Raw genomic sequence first — 26,471 nt, 5'->3', positions numbered from 1 at the left:
ACACATCTGAAGCCACTATACAAAAATTATATGTGTGCCAATACAGTAATTTTAATAAAAAAAAACACTTGCAGAAAACTTGCTTATTCAAGGAATAAGAAAGAATTGCAGTGCCTCTATGTGCTTAAAAACTACGAAGCATTCTGCAGACTTTCGTGCCAAAATCAAGGCTGACAAATAGATTAATACATTTTAATGCTTCTTTTGGAGTGTATATTTCAAAATTATTAAAATAACTTGCACAGTTGTTTAATTGCTTAATAAAGTTCATCTATAAAGATACACAAGGAACTTCATAATTACCAAAATACTTCATTGCTTTGGTAAAAAACGGAAATTTACTTAATTACCTAACTTTATAACATTAAATATCTTCGCATCATTTGTTTGGTAAAAGCTTAATTACTTTATTCATTAGTTATGCATTAAAATATTTTCTGATTTATTTAACATAATTATCAGGATTACTAAATGTGTTAAGAATTTCCAGTGATTACTTGTGCAGTGTGATTGCATGTTTGTGCAATGCACTTTGATTTACATGAACGAAAAAGAAGTACAATCTCAAAATAAGTACTTGTTTGTTTTCCTGTTCTTGTGTTTAGCTTCAAAAGTAAATTCACTTCAAGTATGTGTCTCTGTACTTTTGACGATGTAAATACTGAAATGTATGTACAGTAAAAACTCAAAAAATATCCGGAAAGCTCTTGAAATTTTGGATAGTCGAGTAAATGAAAAATGAAATACTGTAATAAGTGAATGGAAGAATAAACTACTAGTCTAAAATCATAAAAACAGTTTATCTTATTTGTACCAACTTGACTATCAAAAGCCAATATTTAATATTATGCATGATTTTGAAAAAAATATGTGCTGCTGATCTTTGGAATATGATAACGGGCGATTTTTACAATGGTTGTTATGTGGATTAAGATTGCAAGTTGAGACTTAAAATATATATTTTTAACTACTTGTTATTAATCTTATGAAGTACATTCTATAATTTAAATTTTATTTACTTTCATCTATTTTAATATTTGCCATTATAAGTTTCATACTACTTTTTTAAGATTTCATAGCTGCTAATTAAACTTCCTTTACATTTTATCTAGTTATTTTATACATACATATATATATGTTTTATGTAAGACAGGGATTTATGTGCAATAGATATACAGTGAAAATAATTTAACACACAAATGAGAGGAGTGAAATATTTTTTCATGTTAAAGAATATTGAAAAAAAAAACTATTTTACAAAATTAAGCTTATTAGAGTACATTTTATTTACGTAGGTATGTATATATGCATGTATTTAATAAAAACCAATGAAACAAAAACATCCATAAGAACTTAATGAAATTTAATACAAAATTTGAAAAACAAAACATTTATTGAGTTTTGGGAAAATAATCTGATATTTTTCTTTGCATTGCCTTTTTTAGCATCAAATTGTTGAATGTTGAACATTTTATTATTCATTTCACCATTGGCCATGTGCGTCTAAATAACTGCGCATACGTTTTATGATGTTCCTCATTTCGGATGACGTGGAAACAGGAACTGCATTATTCATTTTATTTCCGTCGTAATTTGCATCAATGATATTTTTTGAGCTTTGAACAAACTCAAAAATAACTTTGTCTGCCATAATTGGGGCTGGACACACATTATCGTAAACTACTGCAACAAATTCTTCCGATAGTACAGCAGGACAATTCATTAATGCAGAAACTTTCTCAAACCTACTTCTCCATTTCTTTCGGTGCCAAAGAATCTGATATTTTTTAGAATCGTGTGTAATGAAAACAATTTTCCTTCGTCCTTAGAGTCACTGAATTCCATGCAGAGTGCAACATATGAACCAAACTCACTAATTTTTACTCACGCTGCCATGTACTCGTCACCGAATTCCAAAGCCAACTGATGAGCGATGAGATGTTTGTGTGGCATTTGTAGAGGTGGAAGGCGAAAGTAGCGTAGATAAACAAAACTGGCTCGTGAACCAAACTCACTAATATGAACCAAACTCACTAATTTTTACTCACGCTGCCATGTACTCGTCACCGAATTCCAAAGCCAACTGATGAGCGATGAGATGTTTGTGTGGCATTTGTAGAGGTGGAAGGCGAAAGTAGCGTAGATAAACAAAACTGGCTCGTGAACCAAACTCACTAATATGAACCAAACTCACTAATTTTTACTCACGCTGCCATGTACTCGTCACCGAATTCCAAAGCCGACTGATGAGCGATGAGATGTTTGTGTGGCATTTGTAGAGGTGGAAGGCGAAAGTAGCGTAGATAAACAAAACTGGCTCGTGAACCAAACTCACTAATATGAACCAAACTCACTAATTTTTACTCACGCTGCCATGTACTCGTCACCGAAATCCAAAGCCAACTGATGAGCGATGAGATGTTTGTGTGGCATTTGTAGAGGTGGAAGGCAAAAGTAGCGTAGATAAACAAAACTGGCTCGTGCCACAGGCTATTCCAAGTGTATTTCAAAGCTAAGTTAGCCTCCTTTCTACGGAAACATGTGAAACCACCTTCTCTTTCATTTCACACTCCGCTTGAATCTCGCCTGCGATGCCAGTGTTTTCTGTATTTTGTTCATTTCCAGAAAGGATATCTTTTCGTATTAAGCGATTTTTGTTTTGTGTTAAGAGAAACAAAATGCATGAAAATATATAGTAGTTTGTCGGGACCATTGCATTATTTCGTGTTAACCGATATTTCGTCTTGAGCGTTTTCACGTTAAACGTATTCCACTGTATACAGATGTGTTTGAACTATGCATATACAAATAATTTTTTAAAAGGAAAATTTATAATCCTTCCAAAACTTTTCGTGCATTACACTGCTAAAAATTGATTAGTAAATATATAAAGAAAGAAATTTAGAATCAATTTTTCACAAAGAATAAAAATTCAAATTCAAATTTACTTGATAAAATCCTATAAATGAAGAATATCAAATATTCTTTTAAGACTAGCAATATCTTTTTAAATTGGAAGATATTTTTAATGATTTTACTTTTTCCCCCCATTTTCCTTTGCTACTGCTCTTTGATAAGAGGTTCTTGTAAAGATTTGTGTTAAGATTATTTCGAGCTTTCAAAGATTTTCCACTGTAGGATTTTAATCCCCCCGGGGGTCGACTAGAGAATTCTGCGAAGCTACTGGCTAGGATCTGTACCTAGGCAGTCTCGGCCACGGGGGTATAAAATTTATGAACTTGGTGGTTCTGAAGGCTCTGGGAAAGGTCACTTATTGGCCGGCCTCGGAGTCTGGCACGTCCTAGCGCGGCGTGGTGCTAGTAACCCGTGGGGATTTCCCCCGGGGTCGCTGGGTAATGTCCCGCCGCGACGGGCTCGCCCGAGCGACTGGCAGGAGCATTTGACGACCGGTGCTGCCTGTTGACGTATCCAGGTGGTGCGCGGCTCTGCTAGAGGGTAATAGTGGAGGTTGAACCTCCACGACGTGCCCGAAGGCAGAGTCGACCTGTAGTGAGCTAGTTCTCGGAACGGGGAAGCCCAAAACCTATATTACCTGTAGGATTTTAATTTTTTCTACATTTTTAGGGACAGGTTTTCATTTTTTTAAAGATTCTTTTTAGATTAGGAAAATATTTTTAATGATTTTCCTTCGCTTTGAGGATGACCAGAATTTTGAGGTGAACTATTAAAATATATTAAAATGGTTCATCAGTTGATTCTGTATACAGAAAAGCAAGGATTTTGTTTTAGAAGGGGAAATGTAATTAAATTCGACATAACTCCTCTTAACGATATTATGTTGGGGAAAATGTAATTAAATTCGACATATCCTCTTGACGATATTATGTTGAATTTGATTGGATTCCTCATCTTTCTTGTTCTTTTGTACAATTTTTTTGCTTTTCTTGTGATGGTTTATTTTAACACGTTGACTGCCGTGGGGGTCACTGGTGGCTGGCACTCAACTTGGCTACAGTGCCGTGGGTGCCACCGGTGACCGGTGACGCGACCAGTAGTAAAATATATAATTAGAGTAAATATCGATACTGATAAATTTTTAAATAGTACCATTGTTATTATAATGGTTTTAATAATAATAAATCGTAAAAATTTAAATTATAAATTGCAAAAATGGTCTACGGATCTGTTTGGGAGTCGCCGGTGAAAAATGCATTAAGCACGATTATATAACAACATATTCTGTACATAATATTTCAATATAATATATATCGCATAATAAAAGTTTCAAGTTGGAGACATGGGCAAACGACGTAAATTGCGCACGGCAGTCAATGTATTAATTTTTACATTTTAAAATATTCTTATTCTACATTTATAGGATTTTATGAAGTTCATTTGAACTTCAATTTTTTAGCCTTTGTAAAGAGTTGGTTCTAAATTTCTTTATATATAAATATAAAAACTCCTACACGCCTAGAAAAACTAATTTATATATTTATTTATCCCACATTTTCATTTTTAAACATTGTAGTACATGCTTTTCCTCAATATTTTAAAAGTTGATTTTTTGTTGAACTGAAATATGTAATATGGAAAAGTTCTATCAAAAAACAATTCAACTCAGAATTGAAACAGGAGATAAATAGAGATAATAATAATGTGGGGTATTTGATACTCTTCCCCTAATAGTCATTTGAAACATTTTAGCGTGTTTTTTCCATTTTGCTGAAACAGTAAAAATATATAAAAATTCCCACAGAAGCATAATTCGGCTGAGAAACAAAACAAGCTAAAAAAAAAAGAAAAAAGGGTTGGCGTCAGGAAACTGATTTGTCTAAAACAGGGCTTCTTAAACTTTTTTCCAGTCGTGACCCTTTTTTATCACAGATTTTTTTCAAGACCCCAAAATACTTAAGAAAATTGTGGGGGACCCCAATAAGCATTGCGAAAATCCGACACGCGCATTACTGAAACTGTCAATTTTTTTACTTGTACTGTAGGATAGTATTGCAGTTTTAGGTCATTAACTTTAGTTTCTAATTTTAAGACATAGAACAATGAAAATTTTTAGTAAGTAACCGACGAAATGACAGCGTCACGTGCAAAGCAAGTAAATCGAACATTTATATTATAAAAAGAATGCTTCGAAAGATTTTTGTTTTTCTCTTTGTCTGTATTGTATTTATCTATTTTTATATGCATTGTGTAAAAATATTGGGTAATTGTAAAATTATTATTAAAATATTGAAGTTAAAGAAATACCAAAACTACTAAAATTTTTTGCGACCCCCTGCTGTAGATAGGGGTTGCGATTCACAGTTTAAGAAAATCTGGTCTAAAATAACGTTACGTTGACTTTGTTAGAACATTGGATAACTGAGGCCACAGCCAGTGTGGTTATGGCAGGTGTGCAAAATTTTGGAATTTACAGAAACATCAAGAAGTAAAATTTTTGGAATTTAGGAGTGGAAGAATTTTTACAATTTAGGACCCACAGAGATTGCACAGTACAGCAAAATTTACCTGAAGCTAGGACTCCAGTGCATGGTTATATTCTTGTAAGGAGTGTATGCCTGAACACAGAGATGCATTTTGAGTCATGATCGCTAGGTCACCAGCCTACACAGCATTGTGTGATGTGTCATTCGTGTAAATAAGGAATAAAATTGATTGCACATTAGTTAAATATTCTAACTCATTCCTTGTAAGTATTATGCGACACTACAATAATTGTTGAATAAGAATACAACACTTGTTTTCTGTTCATCTGAAATGGGATAGATCTAGCAGCTATTCCGGCAGAAGTTTGAAGGAACGGATCATTCTGTATTTAGTTAGATAATCAAAATACACAAGCTATATACATAACATATTAAACCGTAATTCACTTTTCATAGCCAATGTTTATCAATTTTCACATAACTCGTACTTTCCCGTAATTTTGAAAATATTCTATTGCATGCTCTTGCTGTTATGTTGAGGACAAGTCTGAAATCTTTTTTTTTTTTTTTTTTCAAAATGCAATTGATAACTTGTATTGTTTTTCACAAAATTTTAACCTAGGAGTCATGAACAAATTTGTGTGGGGGGTTCACCAAATTCAAAGAAATTTATTTGACAATAAAAGATATATGGAATTTTGGATGTTTTTTAACATTTGCCAGGAATTTTAAATTAAACATTTCCATATTTTAATTTTGATTTTATTGCTTTCCACTTGATTTGTGTGTTATGCGTGATGATTTCCAAAGAGCTCGAATCGAATTTCAAAGCAATTGCATACGCACAGCTAAGATGTAGTTTTTTTTTTGGCTATCTTAGCAGTGTCTTGCATGTAATTTGTAATTATAATATGCATCATTTATAAACTATTGGAAAATTCAGTAGTGTCTCGAAGGATAATAAAAACAATTTTGTTTTAGTTGCAATTTTGTTCATGATGATTAAATTGCCAAAAATAGATACCCAATGTTCACAAGAGAAATGGGATGGATGGGCCAACATCAAATAAACTTAGAGAAAAACTATTAATGAAAATGCAAACAACAAATAAATCCACTGACTTTTGTTCTACTTCTAAAAAAAATTGAGTAAATATCAAGAAGAGTTTATTTTATACTGTTTTACATGTTGCATTGTCAATGGAAAATGAATATCCATTATGTGTTAAATGCAGTGAAAACTTGGCACATGGAAAGCATGAAACCTGCGAAATTAAAAACACATTTTAGAAACGGTACTTTTCCACTTTGCCGGCGAAAACGATAAAGTCGCCAATAATGGTACAACTGATGCCAAAAGAAATATCTTCGCTGGTAACCTTTCACGCCTCATTTTCAAAACGAGTCGCAGCCATTTCTTATCAGGTTGATTGTTTCTTTCAATACTGGCATACAATTACATAGCATTTTTACAAGATCAATTTTATGCCCTAAGACCATTCGTGGTAATTAAGTCAATTAGAATGCAATCACACCGCTCACCTGAAGGCGAAAATATAGAAAAGGTAGAATCAAGGGTTAAATTCATCAATTCTAATGAGAATGCACTAGCAAAGCAAACAACTGCGGTTTTACATAATTTCTGCGTAAGCTATTCGTACAAATTGAAATAATTCATGCATTTAAACTTTATTGCAAATTTAGATTTAACTTTAAATTAATGTAGATAATTAGATTTTTGTGCTCGTAGTTTACGTGAGGTGAAATCCTGTGTGGTCACGTGATACGAACCGGCGAATCAGGATGTCGAACCACGAAAGCATAATAAATTCCTAATGTCTTTTTACCAATTTATTGGCTTTTTACAAAATTTTAAACTACATTAAAATGTTTATGCCTTCAAAATAAAACAATCTTAGAACTAACGTTTGTTAACATTTTGTATGTGTATCCTGTATGTTGTCTCCCACAAACTCTGCTTAGCGCGATTTTCGCCGGCGAAATGAAAAGGTATCTCAAAACCTAAACATAAAGATTTAGTAAATAAATCTGAAGAATTTTTTTAAGGAATGAGCTGAGAGCATGAGAAATTAAAATGTATTTTTGAAAAAATATACAGCAGTTCCTGAGAAGGCTTTACAGGCATCCTTAAAAGTTTCATATTTAATTGCAAAAAATTTAAAACCTCGTACAATTGGAGAATCGCTCATTGTTCCTTCAGCAATTAAAATAACATCATTTATGCATGCAGAAAAATATAGTAATGATTTAAAAACAATAGCATTATCAAAAAATGCCGTTTCTCACAAAATTTCTGTCATATCAGACACTATAGAATACAAACTCCTTTCTTTACTATACAACTTGATGAAACTATCAACATTACTAAAATGTCTCAATTCATCGTTTATCTGAGATACATTTTTGAAGACGATGCAGTAGAATATTTTTATGCTGTAATATTTGAGAAGGAAAAGCAACTGGAGAGAAAACATTTGAAATTTTTAACAGATATTTTGAAACGAATAATCTTACCTAGACACACCGTGTCGCAGTTTTTACTGATGATGATGCAGCATTAACAGGTAATTATAAAGGACTAAGAGGCTTAATAATAAAAATTGCTCCCCGTATAATATTCCATCATTATATGACACATAGACGAGCTCTTGTTGCAAAAGACATTGATGAAGAATTGCACAAAGATATTGCAAGGTAATTACTGCAATTAATTACATTAAAAGGCAGGATCTTAAACAGATCCTCTCTTTAATACGATGTAATAAGATATCGTATTAAAGAGAGGATCTGTATGAGACATTATTACCAAATTAATAAATGAGATATTATTACCAAATTAAAAATATTCTGTGTATGAGACATTATTACCAAAGTCAGTTGGGTTTCACATAGGAAAAAAAAACACTGAGACATATTTTCGCTTTGAGAAATACAGTTTACATATTTTTGGAAGAAAAAAAACATACATCAGCAAGTTCATTCATTAATAATGATTAGTTAGGAAAACTCAGTTACATAGTAGACATTTTCTAAAAACCTAAACATTTTAATACTGAGCACCAATATTGAAGCTTTTAAAACTAAGCTTATACTTTGGAAAGGAGAATTGAACAGAAACATGTTTTCAGAATTTACTAAAATGATTCAGATTTCTTGTTTAAAACAACATATGATAAAATTGACAGAAAACATTTTGAAAAATTTCCAAATAAGGAATTAGGTTGGATCCGTGACCCATTTTTCCTTTGGTATTTTCAATTCCAATATGTCTCTAACTGAAAAAAAAAAAAACAATTAACTGATATTTTAAGTGACGGAATACTTTGTGTTTAGTCTTTAACTTGCCAAAAATTTTAGTTATCTAATGGAAACGAATATGCCGATTTAAAAGGAATGAAAGTAAATTATTATGTTTCTTGCATAAAATTGTATAGTAAACCTTTAGCTTATATTTAAAACTTCTAAAATGCTTATGCTACATTTTTTTATTATATAAGCACTGAAAGTGGATTTCTCACTGAAATAAAAATATTTTGCTATTGAGTGGAGAACGTTATTGAAATATTTTTTCTCTGCGCCGTTTCATTGCATCTACTACAAACTAAAGATTAAAGAACTGTTTTTAAAAAATTTTGAATTCGTTGTCATATTAATCTACGAGGCACTAGATTAGTAAGTTTTTATTACATTATTGACAAATCTAGTTTTTAAACAAACAAAAAATTTTCAGCGGAGATAATTACAAATTTATCAAATATAAATGTGTTTTAAAAGCGGAAATAAATAAGTGATATAAAGAAAATTCGGTACTATTCCGTTTTGAGGCCCGTAAAAAAATTCCAGCGAAAATCTATGCGCAAAAGCGCCAAACCTAGCAAACGCGCCCATTTACCAGTACGCCAAATCTAGTGTACAGTCGGTCACAAGAGAATTTGAACACCGGTAACCATTCAGAAAATTTACTTTTCCGTTGAGAAACAAACTGGTGGCTCGTTTCAATCTTGGTTCGATCAGAACACCAAAGGATGGCTGACGTCCATCCTGGCTAGGTGTCGAGAGAGAGAAAAAGAAACCCCGAGCTATCTGGTTGAGCTGGGAAAAACAACATAACTGCTCAAGCGATCCAGGTTCGCGAGCAGAGAAAATAGCAAACGGCGGCTGCGCGGCCCGACTTGGTGGGCGAAGAGCGAAAAAGCAAAAGGGTCTCAAGAGTCTATCTTAGTTGGATGGGAAAAAGAAAAGGATGACTCACGTCAAATTTGTGTAGGTGTAGGAAAAAATACAACATGACCTATCTGAGTGAGCTGGGAAAGAAAATGGCTGCTCAAGTGATCGAGGTTTGCGTGCAGAGGAAAAATAAAAACCACAAACGGTCGCTACGCCCAGTCTCGGTTCGCGAAGAAGAGAAAAATAACAGAATCGTCTCACTCATCCATCTTAGTTGGATGGGAAAAACAAAAGGATGGCTCACGTCAAATTTGTCTAGGTGAAAGAAAAAAAAACACAACATGACCCATCTAAGTGAGATGCGACACAAAATGGCTGCACAAACGGTCCCTACACCCCCTGTCGGTTTGCGAAGAGAGAACAGAATCGTCTCACTCATTCATCTTAGTTGGATGGGAAAACAAAAGGATGGCTCATGTCAAATTTGTCTAGGTGTAGGAAAAAATACAACATGACTTATCTAAGTGAGCTGAGAAACAAAATGACTGCTCAAGTGATCCAGGATTGTGCTCAGAGAAAAACAAATGGTAGCTATGGCCCGTCTTGGCTCGCGAAGAGAGAAAGAACACAATAGTCTCACTCATCCATCTTAGTTGGATGAGAAAAACAAAAGGATGGCTCACGTCAAATTTGGCCAGGTGTCGGAAAAAATACAACACGACCTACCTGAGTGAGCTGGGAAACAAAATGGCTACAAAAGGGATCCAGGTTTAAGAGCAGAGAAAAAAAACAAACGGTCGCTACGCCCCGTCTTGACTCGCGAAAACAGAAAGAACACAATAGTCTCGCTCATCCATCTTAGTTGGATGAGAAAAACAAAAGGATGGCTCACGTCAAATTTGGTTAGGCGTAGGAACAAATACAACACGACCTATCTGAGTGGGCTGGGAAACAAAATGGCTGCTCAAGTGATCCAGTTTTGCGCTCAGAGGAAAAAATAAAAAATACAACGCTCCCTTCTCGGTGCGCGAAGAGAGAAAGAACACAATGGTCTCATTCATCCATCTTAGTTCGATGGGAAAATAAAAGGGTGGCTCACGTCAAATTCGTCTAAGTGTAGGGAAAAAAATACAACATGACCTATCTGGGTGAGATGGGAAACAAAATGACTGATCAAACGGTCGCTGCGTCCCATCTTGGCTCGCGTAGAGAGAAAGAACACAATAGTCTCCTCAGAAAGTCTTCATTGGATGGGAAACAAAATAGCTGCTCTCACCATCAGGGTTTGAGATGAAAAAATAAAAGCGTGGTCCTCAAACTATCGAGGTTTAAGTGAGACTAGAAAAAAATAGTTTAGCTTATTCGTCAACATGTCCCGTTCATGACATCTTACACTTCTTTGACAAATTGCTTCCAAATATGAAAAAAGAAAATATCCAGCTCGTGTAAAGTTCAGAAATGGCAAAACTTTCGGAAAGGAACAATGCATTCCTTTTATTGAGAAAGCATATCCTGTGTTCAGATGAGGTAGAGGTAGAGAGAGAAAGCATGCAGCATCTTCGAGAACCAGCACTGTTCTGAACAGAAACGTGGACTGTTTTTATAGATAAGTGAGGAAAAATGGACCATAGCTGAATGTTTTTCTTGGAATTCTCTTTTTAGAAAGGATGAGACATCTTTCCCAGACAAAAGAAGGAGATCTTTAATTTTTATTATGTCTAACGACATAATAAAAATTAACAAAATGTGTTTTTTTTAACAATTCAGCCACTCACAATTTTTTTTCTGAGCTCTGAAAATATTTTCCCAGCCCATTCGACTTCGTTTTTTGACTTTCACTTTCAATTCCTCACTTATCTATAAAAACATTCCGTGTTTCAGTGCAGATCCGTGCTGGCTATTGAAGAGACGACACATCTCTACTCAATCTGGACCCATGATGTTTTTTTAAGAGGAAATTCTTTTAGGAATTGTTGACAACTTCTGAACCTTTGATGAGTTGGATGTTTCATTTCGTATTTCGAAGCACTTTGTCAAAGAAGGAGATTCCCATGGAATTGTTTAAGGATGTCGTCTATTGAAATTGAAAAACAAAAAAAGGAAATATCATTTGCGTCCGGAGAGTTTTAAGATGAGAATGCTTTTCCGAAATTTATTCCTGTTTTTGTCTGGATAGACATGGTTCTCATGAAAGGTAAGTCTTTTACAAATATTTTACTCAAACTATTTTTTTAAACATTGTCTAGTAGAGTATTGTAAGATGTAATAGATTTATAAAAATAATTTTTTTGTTCCTAATGTTATTGTCATACCGAGCATAATTCATATGCTTCACTATACTCTTTAGATCTGATTCTCCCTTCTTAAATAGGAGTGTAGAAAATATCTGTATGTAGAGAGAGTTGAAAGGATTTCCCCGGACCTCCCCTTAAACGCATGATTACTTTAAAAACATATTTATGATGTTCAGTTTGTTCTCTTTTGGATATCTTTTCGAACGTATCGTGGGGCAAAAGGATTTCTGTTCGGCTGCGCCCCCTCTTTACTCTGTGATTTCAAAACTGTCCTCTTAAAGACCTTCACGGATCAGCAACGATACTCTAAAGTAAAATGCTTCTATTGATTACCTATCTCTAAAGGATCCCAGAGACATTTTTTTAGATTGGTTTTTTTTATTTTCTGAGCTCCGAGGAAAAAAAATCTCTCATAGATAATTTATTCTTTTTGAAATCCCTGAAATAAGTCTCAAGCGAAACGGTCTGTACTCAAATCCTTTCCGTTCTACAGGTCCCTCCGTTTAGGTTGACCATTGAGGTGTGAGGGGGGTTGCAGTTTGTGATATTTATTTCCATTTCCACGACAGACAACACTTTTGTGATTTAGAGAGGCATGAAAGACGAGCAAGAGGATTTTTTTTTCATTAACATTGTGAAAGCGATCGAGTCGGCTGGGAAAAATTTCTCAGAGCTCAGAAAAAGCAATTCTGAGTCAGTCCCGAGAGCAGACATAGCTCTAGGTTAAAAAATGCTTTTAGAAATTTATTCCCGCTTTCGTCTGGATGGAAATGATTTTCACGAAAGGCATATCCCAATTTCATTTCTCAAGTCCTTGTTTAAAGTATGCTTCTAAACATTTCCGAGAGAAATATTGTCAGATTTTCTGTTTCAACTCTCCCTCTTTAAACACTAGAGAAAGATCATGTTGAGAGATCTTTTTATAGTTTTCTCAAATCACCCTGGTATGGCTAAAGCGAAACTCGGAAGGATGTCAATAAAAAAAAAACATTTTTCAGATTTGCTTTCAAAAGCTACGCAAAAAAAGCTACGAGGATTCAAAGGAGCTATGACAATTTCCCAGAAGGGGGGGAATAGGTATCCAGGTGAGTCCAAAGCACGAACTGCATGGAAGTGAAACGGGAAAGGCCCAGATCAGGGAAACGTGTTTCCCGGTGGGTCCACACCAGGGACTAAACTCCAACTAATCGCAGAATGCTTCATTCAATAACGGAAAGTCTATTCTTTAAAAAAAATAGGGTGATGCCTCGTCGATCGAGTTGGCTGGGAAAAATTTCTCAGAGCTCAGAAGAAAATTCTGAGTCAGACCCGAGAGCTGACATTGCTCTAGGTAGAAAATGCTTTTTGAAAATCTATTCCCGCTTTTGTCAAGATAGAAATAATTTTCATGAAAGGCATGTCCCATTTTTATTTCTCAAGTAGTTGTTTAAAGTATGCTTCTAAACATTTCTGAGTGAAATATTGTTAAATTATCTGTTTCTAGAGTGAAACTGTATTACTAAAAAATATTTTTTTAGTTCCTAATGTTGTTACCATACGACCCCCCTCTCTTTGAACACTTGAGAAAGATCGTGTTGAGAAATCTTGTTCTAGTTTTCTCAGATCACCCTGGTATAGCTAAAGCGAAACTCGGAAGGCTGTCAGCAAAAACATTTTTTCAGATTTGCTTTCAAAAGCTACCCAAAAAAAGCTACGAGAGTCCAAAACAGCTATGGGAATTTCCAGAAGGGGAGGGGCAGAAAATAGATATCCAGGTGAGTCCACAGCACGCACTGCACGGAAGGGAAACGGGAAAGACTTCCATAGATCAGAGAGTCCATTTTTAAAAAAATAGAGGGATGTCTCATCGATCGAGTCGGCTAGGGGAAAAAAAACATTCCTAACAGCTGAGAAAAATGTTCCCATACCTTCATAATGGATCTTTTCCATAAAGAGCAGTGTGTATCCAGGTCGAATCCCCAGCACAGACTGATTGGAAGTCGAAACGCGAGTGGTTTAAATAGATAAGTGTGAATTATTTCTAGAAAGAATTTTGTATGTCTTGCCAATCGAAAATCGAGTCGGCTGGGAAAAAATTTCTAAAGGCTGGAAAAAATTTCTGGCTGGCTTAGTTATTAAAAAAAAACTTTTTTTTAATTTTTATTATGTCTTTAGACATAATAAATTTAATTTTTATTATGTCTTTAGACATAATAAAAATTAACGATCTCCCCCTTTTGTCTGGGAATGATGACTCACCTTTCTAAAAAGAGACCATAGCTCATTGTTTTTCTTTGAATTCTATTTTTAGAAAGGTGAGACATCATTTCCAGACAAAAGGAGGAGATCGTTAATTTTTATTACGTCTAAAGACATAATAAAAATTAACAAAAAGTTTTTTCTCTTTTCTTTCTTTTTTTTTTTTTTTTTTAATAATTTAGCCAGCCAGAAATTTTTTCCCAGCCGACTCGATTTTCGATTGGCAAGACAATACAAAATTCTTTCTAGAAAGAATTCACACTTATCTATTTAAACCACTCGCGTTTCGACTTCCACTCAGTCTTTGCTGGGGATTCGACCTGGATACGCGCTACTCTATCCTGGAAAAAAGTTTCTGTGGATGTATGGGAACATTGCTTCTTCTTGGGAGGTGTTTTCATTGGACGGATGGCTCTCTTTCTCTACCTTAGATGAGCTGGATGTTTCGTTTTCGTATTTCGAAGCTATTTATTGATCAAAGAAGGAGGTTCCAATGAAATGACTTGCCAATTTTGAAAATGTTACCCTTTGAATATTTTTTGTTGGGAAAATTCTACCTTTTGAGTCGATTCTAGAACGCCCCGAGTGCCGACTTCACTCAAGTGATTTTCGTTCGGCAGATCTCATTTTTCCTCCGTTTGAGATCTACGAGTCCAAATTTTACAATTCGCTACGAGGAAATTGGGCAATGTTGATCTGAAGCGAAATGTCTGTATATATCACGCTGAGAAACCTATTTCTAAAGGATCTCAGAGAAAAAATTCAAACGTGTCGTCTAAAGCAGGCTCATGTTGAGAGATCGAACAACAGCTCTCCATTGTGTTTAGTGGGCGACCCGTTATTCACTCGTAGACAAACACGATGCTCTAAACATTCTCCAACCTCAACGGTATTATTAGAAATGAATAGGACAAACAAATCGTCACTGAGAGACCTATTTCTAAGGATCTCAAAGAAAAAATTCAAACGTGTCGTCTAAAGCAGGCTCATGTTGAGAGATCGAACAACAGCTCTCCATTGTGTTCAGTGGGCGACCCGTTGTTCACCCGTAGACAAACAGGAATGCTCTCAACTTTCTCCTACCTCAACGGTGTTGTTTGAAATGAATAGGAAACAAAAAACGAATCGTCACAGCTATGAAATGAAATACAAAACCGGCGGATACTTTCTAGAATAAGGACACTTGTACTCAGCTGGGTCTACAGCATGGACTCAACGCAAACGAAACAGGAAAGGCTTCCAGAGATATCAGAGAATCCATTCTTAAAAATCGGGTGATGTCTCGTGGATCGTGTCGGCTGGAAAAAAACATTTCTAAAAGCACTTGACATAATTCGTATGTTTTTTCCTATTCATTTTAAATAAGACCCCCCTCTTAAGCATGAGTTTTTCTATAAATAATAAAAATACGTTTCCCAAAAGGCTTAATGATTTTTTTTTTAAAAATGGACGCGTGTAGGTATGAGTGGGATAGTCAGCTTTCTTCTCTTACGAGAGAGTCTTCCTTTATTCTCCTCTCCATGTGATGTTTCTCTTGGATATCTTCTCCAACATCTCGTGGTCGCTGAAATGTGTGTCATCGTTAGCGTTTTTTCTGTTACGACAGACTGTTCCGATATTCTTCTCGCCAACATCTCATGGTCGTTGAAATGGGTCTCCAGCGAAACGGTTATTGTTTTTTGATTCAAGTGATTTTCATTCTACAAATCCAGATTCACTCCCTCCGTCACATGAAAACCACACGAAGTTGTAAAGAAAAAATCGGTTGATGTCTCGTCAATCACGTCGGCTGGGAGGGTCCTTTTGAGATGGGCTGGAAAAATATTTTTCTAAGAGATTGGAATTAAAAAATCGGCTGTTGATCACGACAATCACGGCGGCTGGAAGGATCCTTTTGAGATGGGCTGGAAAATATGTTTTCTGAGAGACAGGAATCAAAAAATGGGCTAATGATCACGTCGGCTGAGAGGATCCGTTTCAGATGGGCTGCAAAATATTTTTCTAAGAGATTGGAATTAAAAAATGGGCTGTTGATCACACCGATCGCATCGGCTGGAAGGATCCTTTAGAGATAGGCTGGAAAAATATTTTCCTGAGAGATTGGAATCAAAAAATGGGCTGATAATCACGTCGGCTGGGAGGATCCTTTTGAGATGAGCTGGAAAATATTTTTCTGAGAGATTGGAATCAAAAATGGGTTGCATTCTTCTCTTAGAACGCTGTCGGCTGGGAGGATCCTTTTGAGATGGGGCTGGAAAAATATTTTCTGAGAGATTGGAATCAAAAAATATGGGCTGATGTCTCGTCGGCTGGGAGGATCCTTTTGAGATGGGCTGGAAAAATATTTTTTAGAGAGATTGGGTGCACAACAGGGAATCGACGAAAGCGAAACAGGAAAATCCTCCAGAGATATTAGAGAATTCATTCTTAAAAAATTGGCTGATGTCTCGTTGATCGAGTCGGCTGGAAAAAAACATTTCTAAAAGCTGAGAAATATGTTAGCATGCCTTTTCAGAATCTCTTTCTTTGAGGAAGAAGTGTGTATCCAGGTCGAATCCACAGCACAGACTGATTTCAAGTCGAAACTCGAGTGGTTTAAATAGATAAGTGTGAATTCTTTCTAGAAAGAATTTTGTATTGTCTTGCCAATCGAAAATCGAGTCGGCTGTCAAAAAGTTTCTGGCTGGCTGAGTTATTAAAAAAACTTTTTGTTAATTTTAATGATGTCTCTGGACATCATTAAATTTAACTACATACCCTTTTTGTTTAGCATGATGTCTCACTTTTTCTAAAAATAGAATTCCAAGAAAAACAATACCCCACGGTCTATTTTTGGAAAGGGTGAGTCATGATCTATTTATAGAAAGAGTGAGACATCATCCTAAACAAAAAGGGTATTTAGTTAATTTTTATGATCTCTAAAGACATTATAAAAATTAACAAAAAGTGTTTTTTTTTTTTTTAATCTGCGCCAGGGAAATTTTTTTCCAGCTCTCAGAAATTTTTTCCCAGCCGATCCGATTTCGTTTTTTGACTTTCACTTTCAACTCTTCTCTTTTTTATATAAGCATTACGCATTTTTGTTCAGAACAGAGTAGGCTGTTGGAGATGCAACATGTCTCTCTCTCTCTCTATCCAAATCTGGAACTCACGATGATCTTAAGAAGAATTCTTTGAGAATCTCCTACCATTTCGGAACCTTAGATGACCTGGATATTTCTTTTCGTATTTTGAAGCTATTTTTTGATCAAAGAAGAAGATTCCAGTGGAATAACTTACGAATTTTGAACATGTCACCCATTGAAGATTTTGGGGGAAACTCTATCCCTTGATTCAACACCAGAGCGTTCTGAAAGCCGACATCGTTCTAAGATAAGAAACCATTTCTAAAAGATCTCAGAGACAATTGGAAACACTCGTGTAGAAAATACACAAATGGGTCGTCTTTCGGAAAGGATGAAGGCGGCTCATGTTGAGAGATATGGCATGAGTCTCGTCGGCTGGGAGAATCCTTTCTAAGATGGGCTGGAAAATATTATCTGAGAGTCTATTCTTTAAAAAAAATGAGCTGATGATTACGTCGGCTGGGAGGATCCTTTTGAGATGGGCTGGATGAAAGAGGCTCACGTTGAGAGATGTGGAGATTTGTACCCAGGTGGGTGCACAACAGTGACTAGACGAAATTGAAACGGGGAAAATTCTCCAGACATATCAGAGAACCTATTCTTAAAAAAAATGGGCTGATCATCACGTCGGCTGTGAGGATCGTCTTGAGATGGGCTGGATGAAAGAGGCTCAAGTTGAGAGATGTGGAGATTTGTACCCAGGTGGGTGCACAACAGGGACTCAACGAAAATGATACGGGAAAATCCTCCAGAGATATCAGAGAATTCATTCTTAAAGAAAATGGGCTGACGTCTCGTCGGCAGGAAGGAACCTTTTGAGATGGGCTGGATAATATTTTTTCTGAGAGAGTGGAATCAAAAAATGGGCTAATGATCACGTCGGCTGGGAGAATTTTTTTGAGATCGGCTGGATGAAGAAGGTTTACCTTGAGAGATGTGGAGATTTTTACCCAGGTGGGTGCACAACAGGGACTCGACGAAAATGAAACGGGAAAATCCTCCAGAGATATCAGAGAAAAAAGGGGCTAATGATCACATCGGCTGGGAGAATCCTTTTGAGATGGGGTGGAAAATATTTTTTTTCAAAGAGATTGGAATCAAAAATGGGCTAATGATCACGTCGGCTGGGAGGATCCTTTTGAGATGGGCTGGAAAATATTTTCTGAGAGTCTATTCTTTAAAAAAAATGGGCTGATGATCACGACGGCTGTGAGGATCCTTTTAAGATGAGCTGGAAAATATGTTTTTTTCTGAGAGATTGGAATTAAAAATGAGCTGCAGTCTCGTCGGCACTCGGGATGTTCTAGTATCGACTCAAAGAATATATTTCCCCCCACACTTCTCCCTCCTAGAATGAGATTCTGTGAAGGTATGTGAGCATTTTTCTCAGCTCCAAGAATTTTTGTTTCCAGCCAAAAGCGAAACGGGAAAATTTTCCAAATATATCAGAGAATCCATTCTTAAAAAAAATGGGCTGATGTCTTGTCGGCTGGGAAGATCCTTTTGAGATGGGCTGGAAAAATACTTTAAATAAATCGGCTGATGTTTCGTCGGCTGGGAAGACACATTTGAGATGGGCTGGAAAAAATATTTTTTCTGAGAGATTGGAATGTAAAAAATGGGCTGATGATTACGTCGGCTGACTGGAAAAAATATTTTTCTGAGAGATTGGAATCAAAAAAATGGGCTGATGATCACGTCGGCTGGGACGATCCTTTTGAGATGGGCTGGGAAATTATTTTCTGAGAGATTGGGTGCACAACAGGGACTCGACGAAAGCGAAACGGGAAAATCCTCCAGAGATATCAGATAATCCATTCTTAAAAAAAAATCGGCTGATGTCTCGTCGATCACGTCGGCTGGGAGAATCGTTTTGAGATGAGCTGGAAAATATTTTTCTGAGAGATCTGAAAAAGAAAATCTAAGAATATATATAATATACATATTATATAATATATATTACAAAAACTTTATATATAATATATATATTATATAATATATATATATTATAAAACTTTATGTTAATTTTATGATGTCTTCAGACATTATAAAATGAACGACATCCCTTTCCCTTTTTTGGTTTGAATCCTATCTCAATATCACATGCCCTCTCGAGTCGGAAAAGGGATCTCGAAGGCTGGGAAGAAAAATCTTTCCCTTTTCCGAAAGAACATTTGGAGGGTCCTTAACACCCCTGTTCCTGAACAGCCTAGGGTAGCCGGTGAAATCTCTGGATCGAGTGGTACAACCTGTTGTTCTACCTTTCTATGCCTAAAGGGAATGAAAATCAATCTCCCGTGCTTTTCCTATGGGCGAACAATGGGTCGTGAACAGAACAACATGACAACCCGTTGTTCGCTCATAGGAATAACATAGAGAGAACAAAAATCACTCCCCATGTTAAGTCTATGGGTGAACAACGGGTCGCGAACACAACAGAATGAAAACCCGTTGTTCTACCCTAGGATAAGGTGAGAGAAAATGAAAATCGCTTCCCATGTTAAGTCTATGGACGAAGAACGGAGCGCGAACACGACAGAATGAAAACCCGTTGTTCGCCCATCTGAAAAGCATAGAGGGAAGCAAGATTGCTACCCGTGTTTTTGTCTAAGATAAAAAAACAACGGGTTGCCGTGTTTTCTTTTTTTTTTTTTTTTTTTTTTTTTTTTTTTTTTTTTTTTTTCAGTGGACAACCCGTTGTTCGCCCTAAGAAACGTATCGAGAAACAAATGATTCATTTCTCCCTCCTAGAAAGAGATTCTGTGAAGGTATGCGAGCATTTTTTCTCAGCTCCTAGAAATGTTTTCCAGCCGACGTGATCGACGAGACATCAGCCGATTTTTTAAGAATAGACTCTCTGATATCGACGGAGGATTTTCCCCGTTTCGCTTTCGTCGAGTCCCTGTTGTGCACCCACCTGGGTACAAGTGTTCACACCTCTCAACGAAGCTTCCCTAGATCGTGTTAAGTGGATTCCTGAACCCTTTCTAAAAGATCTCAGAGAAAAATTGGAAACACTCGTGAAGAAAATACAAATGTGTGCCTAAAGGGAATGTGTGCCTAAAGGGTCTTTCGGAAAGGATGAAGGAGGCTCATGTTGAGAGTTGTGAACACTTGTCCCCAGGTGGGTGCACAACAGGGTCTCTACGAAAGCGAAACGCGAAAATCCTCCATCGATATCAGAGAGTCTATTCCTTAAAAAATCGGCTGACGTCTCGTTGATCACGTCGGCTGAAAACATTTCTCTAGGAGCTGAGGAAAAAAAATGCTCGCATACCTTCACAGAATCTCTTTCTAGGAGAGAGAAGTGTGTATCGAGGTGAAATACACAGCACAGAGTGATTTGAAGTCGAAACTCGAGTGGTTTAAATAGATAAGTGTAAATTCCTTCTAGAAAGAATTTTGATTGTCTTGCCAATCGAAAATCGAGTCGGCTGGGAAAACATTTCTGAGGGATGGAAACAAATTTTCTCTGGCTCAGATTTAAAAAAAAAAAAAAAAAAAAAAAAAAAAAAAAAAAAAAAAAAAATTTTGTTAATTTTTATTATGTCTTTAAACATAATAAAAATTAACTTGACCTCGTCTATTTTGGTTCGAATCAGGTCTCAACATGTTTCAACATGCTTCTAAAGCAGATTTCCAAGAAAGAGATGACTCATTGTTTAACTAGGAATTCTATTTTTAGAAAGGGGAGACATCATCCTAAACAAAAAGGGTATATAGTTAATTTTTATGATGTCTAAAGACACCATAAAAATTAACAAAAAGTGTTTTTTTTAAATAACTCAGCCAGCCAGAAATTTTTTCCCAGCCGACTCGATTTTCGATTGGCAAGCAATACAAAATTCTTTCTAGAAGGAATTCACGGTTATCTATTTAAACCACTCGCGTTTCGACTTCCAATCAGTCTGTGCTGGGGATTCGACCTGAATAATGATATCTTCACCAACCTCTCGTGGTCGTTGAAATGGGTCTCTAGCGAAAGGGTTAGATTTTAACTCAAGAGATTTCCGTTCTGCTGTTCCACGTTTACCCCGCTTCGAGCTGCCCATCCAAATATTAAAGCTCTTCTTGAGAGCAGCTACGAAAAAACCGGGCATTGCTGATTGAAAGCTAAAAATGTCTGTATAGATCCCATGGAGTGACCCATTTTTCTTTTCAAGATCTCAGAGGAAAAAAAAACTGAAAGGGAGATCTCGGAAAAAAAATAGACTTTCCGACATCCAGTGAACACAGGTCCAACGACAGTGGATAGATTTTTTTTGTCCTTAAAGAGATATTACCGCTTACTGATAGGTTGTTTAGCGACATGAGCCTCCTTCATCCTTTCCGAAAGACGACACATTTGTATTTTCTTCACGAGTGTTTCCAATTTTTTTTCTCTGAGATCTTTTAGAAAGGGTTCAGGAATCCACTCAACACGATCTAGATAAGCTTCGTTTCAGAGGGCATGTGATATTGAGATAGAATTCAAATCAAAAAAGGGGAAGGGATGTCATTCATTTTATAATGTCTGAAGACATCATAAAATTAACAAAACGTTTTTATAATATATATATATTATATAATATATATATTATATATAACGTTTTTCTAATATATATTATATAATATATATATTATATATATTCTTAGATTTTTTTCAAATCTCTCAGAAAAATATTTTCCAGCTCATCTCAAAACGATTCTCCCAGCCGACGTGATCGACGAGACATCAGCCGATTTTTTTTTAAGAATGGATTCTCTGATATCTCTGGAGGATTTTCCCGTTTCGCTTTCGTCGAGTCCCTCTTGTGCACCCAATCTCTCAGAAAATATTTTTCCACCATATCTCAAAAGGATCCTCCCAGCCGACGTGATCATCAGCGCATTTTTTTATATTCCAATCTCTCAGAAAAATATTTTTTCCAGTCAGCCGACGTGGTCATCAGCCCATTTTTTGGATTCCAATCTCTCAGAAAAAATATTTTTTTCCACCCCATCTCAAAAGTATCTTCCCAGCCGACGAAACATCAGCGTATTTATTTAAAGTATTTTTTCCAGCCCATCTCAAAAGGCTCTTCCCAGCCGACAAGAGCCATTAGCCTATTTTTTTAACAATAGATTCTCTGATATCTTTGGAGAACTTTCCCGTTTCGCTTTCGGCTTGAAAAAAAAAATTCTTGGAGCTGAGAGAAATCCTCACATACCTTCATAGAATCTCTTTCTAGGAGGGAGCAGTGGGGAGGAAACTATATCCTTTGAGTCGATACTAGAACATCCCGAGTGCCGACGAGATTGCAGCCCATTTTTAATTCCAATCTCTCAGAAAAAAAATATTTTCCAGCTCATCTCAAAAGGATCCTCATAGCCGACGTGATCATCAGCCCACTTTTTTTTAAAGAATAGACTCTCAGAAAATATTTTTCAGCCCATCTCAAAAGGATCCTTCCAGCCGACGTGATCATTAGCCCATTTTTGATTCCAATCTCTCAGAAAAAAAATATTTTCCACCCCATCTCAAAAGGATTCTCCCAGCCGACGTGATCATTAGGCCGTTCTTTTAAAAATGGATTCTCTGATATCTCTGGAGGATTTTCCCGTTTCATTTTCGTCGAGTCCCTGTTGTGCACCCACCTGCGTACAAATCTCCACATCTCTCAAGATGATCCATCTTCATCCATCCCATCTCAAAAGGATTCTCCCAGCCGACGTGATCATCAGCCCGTTTTTTTTATATCTCTGGAGGATTTTCCCGTTTCATTTTCGTCGAGTCCCTGTTGTGCACCTACCTGGGTACAAATCTACACATCTCTCAAGATAAGCCTTCTTCATCCAGCCCATCTCAAAAAAATTCTCCCAGCCGACGTGATCATCAGCCCATTTTTTGATTGCACTGTCTCAGAAAAAATATTATCCAGCCCATCTCAAAAGGATCCTCCCTGCCGACGAGACGTCAGCCGATTTTTTTAAGAATGGATTCTCTGATATCTCTGGAGGATTTTCCCGTATCATTTTCTTTGAGTCCCTGTTGTGCACCCACCTGGGTACAAATCTCCACATCTCTCAACTTGAGCCTCTTTCATCCAGCCCATCTCAAGAGGATCCTCACAGCCGACGTGATCATTAGCCCATTTTTTTAAGAATAGGTTCTCTGATATGTCTGGAGAATTTTCCCCGTTTCAATTTCGCCGAATCCCTGTTGTGCACCCACCTGGGTACAAATCTCCACATCTCTCAACACGAGTCTCTTTCATCCAGCCCATCTCAAAAGGATCCTCCCAGACGACGTAATCATCAGCTCATTTTTTTTAAAGAATAGACTCCCAGATAATATTTTCCAGCCCATCTTAGAAAGGATTCTCCCAGCCGACGAGACTCATGCCACATCTCTCAACATGAGCCGCCTTCATCCTTTTCGAAAGACGATCCATTTGTGTATTTTCTTCACAAGTGTTTCCGATTTTCTGAGATCTTTTAGAAATGGTTTCTTATCTTAGAACGATGTCGGCTTTCAGAACGCGCTGGTGTTGAATCAAGGGATAGAGTTTCCCCCAAAATCTTCAATGGGTGACATGTTCAAAATTCGTAAGTTATTCCACTGGAATCTTCTTCTTTGATCAAAAAATAGCTTCAAATTACGAAAAGAAATATCCAGGTCATCTAAGGTTCCGAAATGGTAGGAGAAATTCTCAAAGAATTCTTCTTAAGATCATCTTGGGTTCCAGATTTGGGTAGAGAGAGAGACATGTTGCATCTCCAACAGACCACTCTGTTCTGAACAAAAATGCGTAATGCTTATATAGAAAAGAGAAGAATTGAAAGTGAAAGTCAAAAAACGAAACAAAGTTAACTACATACCCTTTTTTTAGAATGATGACTCATTCTTTCTAAAAATAGATCATGACTCACCCTTTCTGAAAATAGACCGTGACTCATTGTTTTTCTTGGAATTCTATTTTTAGAAACAGTGAGACATCATCCTAAACAAAAAGGGTATGTAATTAATTTTAATGGTGTCTAAAGACATCATTAAAATTAACAAAAAGTTTTTTTTAATAACTCAGCCAGCCAGAAATTTTTTCCAGCCTTCAGAAATTTTTTCCCAGCCGACTCGATTTTCGATTGGCAAGACAATACAAAATTCTTTCTAGAAAGAATTCACACTTATCTATTTAAACCACTCGCGTTTCGACTTCCAATCAGTCTGTGCTGTGGATTCGACCTGGATACACACTTTTCCTTAAAGAAAGAGATTCTGTAAAGGCATGCTAATATATTTCTCAGCTTTTAGAAATGTTTTTTTTCTAGCCGACTCGATCGACGAGACATCAGCCAATTTTTTAAGAATGAATTGTCCAATATCTCTGGAGGATTTTTCTGATTCGCTTTCGCCGAGTCCCTGTTGTGCACCCAATATCTCTAAAAAATATTTATCCAGCCCATCTCAAAAGGATCCTCCCAGCCGACGAGACATCAGCCCATATATTTTGATTCCAATCTCTCAGAAAATATTTTTCCAGCCCCATCTCAAAAGGATCCTCCCAGCCGACAGCGTTCTAGGAGAAGAATGCAACCCATTTTTTATTCCAATCTCTCAGAAAAATATTTTCCAGCCCATCTCAAAAGGATCCTCCCAGCCGACGTGATTATCAGCCCATTTTTTGATTCCAATCTCTCAGGAAAATATTTTTCCAGCCCATCTCAAAAGGATCCTCCCAGCCGATGTAATCGACGTTATCAACAGCCCATTTTTTAATTCCAATCTCTCAGAAAAGTATTTTCCACCCCATCTCAAAAGGATCCGCCCAGCCGACGTGATTGACGAGACATTAGCCGATTTTTTCTTTACAACTCCGTGTTGTTTTCATCTGACGGAGGGAATGAATCTGGATTTGTAGAACGAAAGTCACTTGAATCAAAAAACAATAACCGTTTCGCTGGAGACCCATTTAAACGACCATGAGATGTTAGCGAGAAGAAAAGCGGAACAGTCTGTCGTAACAGAAAAAAAGCTAACGATGACACACATTTCAGCGACCACGAGATGTTGGAGAAGATATCCAAGAGAAACATCACATGGAGAGGAGAATAGAGGAAGACTCTCTCGTAAGAGAAGAAAGCTGACTATCCCACTCATACCTACACACGCCCAGTTTTTAAAGAAAAATCATTAAGCCTTTTGGCAAACGTATTTTCATTATTTATAGAAAATATAGAAATATTTATAGAAAAACTCATGTTTAAGAGTGGGGTCTTATTTAAAATGTATAGGAAAAAAACATACGAATCATGTCAAGTGCTTTTAGAAATGTTTTTTTCCAGCCGACTCGATCCACGAGACATCACCCGATTTTTAAGAATGGATTCTCTGATATCTCTGGAAGCCTTTCCTGTTTCGTTTGCGTTGCGTCCATGCTGTAGCCCAGCTGGGTACAAGTCTTCTTATTCTATAAAGTATCCGCCGGTTTTGTATATCATTTCATAGCTGTGACGATTTGTTTTTTGTTTCCTATTCATTTCAAACAACACCATTGAGGTAGGAGAAAGTTTAGAGCATTCCTGTTTGTCTACGGGTGAACAACGGGTCGCCCACTGAACACAATGGAGAGCTATTGTTCGATCTCTCAACATGAGCCTGCTTTAGACGACACGTTTGAATTTTTTCTCTGAGATCCTTTAGAAATAAGTCTCTCAGTGACGATTTGTTTGTCCTATTCATTTCTAATAATACCGTTGAGTTAGGAGAAAGTTTAGAGCATCCGTGCTTGTCTACGGGTGAATAACGGGTTGCCCACTAAACACAATGGAGAGCTGTTGTTCGATCTCTCATCTTTCTCAACATGAGCCTGCTTTAGACGACACGTTTGAATTTTTCTCTGAGATCCTTTAGAAATAGGTTTCTCAGCGTGATATATACAGACATTTCGCTTCAGATCAACATTGCCCAATTTCCTCGTAGCTGTATAAGCGAATTGTAAAATTTGGACTCGTAGCCCACAAACGGAGGAAAAATGAGATCTGAATGAACGGTGGAAAAATGAAATCCCATAGCTCTTTCGGATTCTCGTAGCTTTTTTTACGTAGCTTTTGAAAGCAAATCTGAAAAAATGTTTTTGTTGACAGCCTTCCGAGTTTCGCTTTAGCTATACCAGAGTGGTCTAAGAAAACTAGAACAAGATTTCTCAACACGATCTTTCTCAAGTGTTCAAAGAGAGGGGGTCGTATGGTAAGAACATTAGGAA

This window comes from Stegodyphus dumicola, chromosome 11 (genome assembly GCF_044657685.1).
Source record: "Stegodyphus dumicola isolate Sdum_Otavi_A_Nest chromosome 11, ASM4465768v1".
In the NCBI taxonomy this organism is placed as follows: Eukaryota; Metazoa; Arthropoda; class Arachnida; order Araneae; family Eresidae; genus Stegodyphus; species Stegodyphus dumicola.
The sequence above is the reverse complement of the archived record's forward strand: the minus strand, read 5'-3'. Positions refer to the sequence as shown.